Source organism: Macaca nemestrina, chromosome X, assembly GCF_043159975.1.
Source record: "Macaca nemestrina isolate mMacNem1 chromosome X, mMacNem.hap1, whole genome shotgun sequence".
Classification (NCBI taxonomy): Eukaryota; Metazoa; Chordata; class Mammalia; order Primates; family Cercopithecidae; genus Macaca; species Macaca nemestrina.
Genome location: NC_092145.1, coordinates 25,339,215 through 25,342,861, shown reverse-complemented (window position 1 = coordinate 25,342,861; position 3,647 = coordinate 25,339,215). Strand labels below are relative to the sequence as shown.

General features: G+C 40.3%; 1 non-coding gene across 1 annotated transcript; it reads right to left on the bottom strand.

Annotated features, from left to right (window-relative positions):
* Positions 1 to 1,519: 1,519 nt before the first annotated feature.
* Positions 1,520 to 1,626, bottom strand: LOC112426585 (U6 spliceosomal RNA). The gene has a single exon (XR_003017964.1). It is a non-coding gene; the product is annotated as a U6 spliceosomal RNA (small nuclear RNA).
* Between the last annotated feature and the right edge of the window lie 2,021 nt (positions 1,627 to 3,647).

The window sequence follows — 3,647 nt, the reverse complement described above, 5'->3', positions numbered from 1 at the left end:
AGCAGTCCTTCACCTTCATTGCTTTCTATAGCTGTATAATATTCCATGACATGTGTATGTCTCATTTTGTTCATTCATTCATCAATTGATGAACATTTGGGTTGTTGCCACTTTTTCTGTATTGAGAACAATGCTGGTGGCTCACGCCTCTAATCCCAGCACTTTGAGAGGCCGAGGTGGGAGGATCATTTGAGTCTAGGAGTTTGAGACCAGCCTGGGCAACATAGTGAGACCTTGTCTCTACAACAGAAAAAAAAGAAAGAAAGAAAGAAAGAGAAAAAGCTAGCCAGCTATAATGACATTTGTCTGTAGTCCCAGCTACTCTGGAGGCCGAGGTGGGGGGATCACTTGAACCCAGGAGTTTGAGGCTGCGGAGAGCTGTGATTGCATAATACCCTGCACTTCAGCCTAGGCAACAGAGCAAAACTCTGTCTCAAAATAAATAAATAAATAAATAATGCTTCTATGAACATCAGTATATAAGTTATTGTGTAAACATATGTTTTTAATTCTCTTGGGTATGTTCTTAAGAGTGGAATTTCTGGGTCACATGGTAAATCTATGTTTAACTTTGTGAGGAACTGCCACGTGTTTTCCACATCACTTGTACCATTTTATATTTCTCACAGGATTGTAGGATGGCTCAAAACTTTCCACATCTTGGCTAACACTTGTTGTTTTATTTCTTTTTAAATTATAGCTATCCTAGTGGGTGTGAAGTGGTATTTCACTGCAGTTTCTATTCACATTTCTCTGTTGACTAATGATGTTGATTATATTTTCATGTATCTATTTACCATTTGTATATTTTCTTTGGAATAGTGTCTAATTGGGTCCTTCACCCTTTTTTCTGAGACGGAGTTTCACTCTTGTTGCCCAGGCCAGAGTGCAATGGCGTGATCTTGGCTCACTGCAACCTCTGCCTCCAGGGTTCAAGCAATTCTTCTGCCTCAGCCTCTCAAGAAGCTGGGATTACATGTGTGCGTCACCACATCCAGCTCATTTTGTATTTTTAGTAGAGACAGGGTTTCTCCATGTTGGTCAGGCTGGTCTCGAACTCCTGAACTCAGGTGATCAGCCCACTTTGTCCTCCCAAAGTGCTGGGATTACAGGCATGAGACACTGCGCCTGGTCCCTCCACCCATTTTATACAGGGCTGTTTTTCTTTTTGTGTTTGAGTTGAGAGATTTCTTTATATATTCTCATAGTAGAGTCTTATGAGACTTACAATTTGCAAACATTTTCTCCCACTATATGGGCTGTGTTTTCACTTTGTTGATAATATTTTTTGAGGCACAAATATTTTTACTTTTAATTAAGTCCAATTCATGTTTTTTCTTTTGTTTCTTCAGCATTGGGTATCACACTTGAGAAATTGTTGCCTAATCCACAATCATAATTATTTGCATTTATGCTCCTTTTTAAGAATTTTCTTTGTAAAACTTTTATTATTTAAAAAATAATAACAGTAGTAAAAACAGAGCAAGCTCTTATTCCCTGTCCCTGCACCAAAAATCCCCCAAATACGGAATGCATCACAAATTATTGTGTCATCCTTGCTTAAGGGCCATGCTAATCTTCTCTGTATTGTTCCAATTTTAATATATGTGCTGCCGAAGTGAGCACTCCTTTAAAGAATTTTCTGGTTTTAGATCCTACATTTAGGTCTTTGATCCATTTTGAGTTAATTTTTCTGTATAGTATGAGGTAGGGGCCAAATGCATTCTTCACATGTGGATATTCAGTTGTTCCAGAACTACTGGTTGAAAAGACTTTTTCCCTATTGAATGATTGTGGCATCCTCATAAAAATCAGATTTCCATCGATGTATGGGCTGATTTCTGGACCCTTGTTCTGTTCTAACACTGTGTATTTCTATGCTTATGGCAGGACCATAAGGTTGTGATTACTGTAGTTTCGTAGAGGTGTTGTGTTGTAAGTTTTGAAATCAGAAACTGAGTTCTTCTACTTTGTTCTTTTCCCAGACTTTTATTTTTTTTTGGACATTCAGGGTCCATTGCAATTCCATATGAATTTTAGGATCAATTTGTTCATTCTGCCAAAAACAGCATCTAGTATTTTTACACGCCTTCCATTTCAACTGTAGATCAATGAGGACTATTGCTATCCTAACAATGTTAAGTATTGTTGTTCATGAAACTGGTATGGTTTTCCATTTATATAGGTCTCCTTTAATTGCTTTAGACAGTATTTGTTAGTTTTCAAAGTACTAGTCTTGTACTTTCGTGGTTAAATTTATTCCAAAGTATTTTATCCATTTTTAAATTATTATTATTATTTTTTGAGACAGGGTCTGGCTCTGCTGTCCAGGCTGGAGTGCAGTGGAGTAATCTTGGCTCAATGCAACCTCCACCTCCTGGGCTCAAGTCATCCTTCCACCTAAGCTTCTTGAGTATCTGAGACTACAGGCACTTGCCATCACACCCGGTTAAATTTTGGGGCCAGGCAAGGTAGCACATGCCTGTAATCCCAGCACTTTGGGACGCCAAGGTGGCAGGTGGATCACTTGAGGCCAGGAGTTCAAAACCAGCCTGGTCAACATGGTGAAAACCCGTCTCTACTAAAAATACAAAAATTAGCCGGGCATGATGGCAGATGCCTGTAATCCCAGCTACTTGGGAGGCTGAGGTGGGAGGCAGAGGTTCCAGTGAGCCGAAATTGCGCCACTGTACTCCAGCCTGGGCAACAGAGCAAGACTCTGTCTCAAAGGAGAAAAAAAGAAACCATTGCCTTATCCAAGGTCACAACGATTTACATCTATATTTCCTTTTAAGATTTCTAGAGTTTTAAGTCTTATTGTTAGATATTGAATCCTCTTTATGTTAATTTTTGATTATGGTATGAGGTAAGGGACAAAATTCTCCTTTTGCTTTTGAATATCCATTTCTCCCAGAGCCTTTTGTTGAAAAGATTTTTTTCCCTCATTGAGTGGTTATGACACCCTCATCAAAAATCAGTTGACCATAGGCCGGGTGCAGTGGCTGACACCTGTAATCCCAGCACTTTGGGAGGCTGAAGCAGGCAGATCACTTGAGGTCAGGAGTTCAAGACCAGCCTGGGCAACTTAGTGAAACCCATCTCTACTGAAAATACAGAAATTAACTGGGCGTGGTGGCACATGCCTGTAATCCCAGCTATCCAGGAGGCTGAGGCAGGAGAATCGCGTGAACCAGGGAGGTGGAGGTTGCAGTGAGCTGAGATTGTACCACTGCACTCTAGCCTGGGCAAGAGAGTAAGACTGCATCTCAAAAAAAAAAAAAAAAAAAAAAAAAAAAGAAATCATTTGACCATCGATGTGTGGGTTTATATCTGGATTCTCATTGTATTCCATTTCTCTGTGTTCCTATCCTATGCTTTGTAATAAGCTTTTTTTTTTTTTTTTTTTTTTTTTTTTTTTTTGAGATGGAGTCTCACTCTGTCGCCCAGGCTGGAGTGCAGTGGCGCAATCTCGGCTCACTGCACCCTCCACCCTCCAAGTTCAAGCGATTCTCCTTCCTCAGCCTCCCGAGTAGCTGGGATTACAGGCACCTGCCACCGTACCTGGCTAATTTTTTGTATTTTTAGAAGAGACAGGGTTTCACCATCTTGGCCAGGTTGGTCTTGAACTCCTGTCCTCGTGATCCACC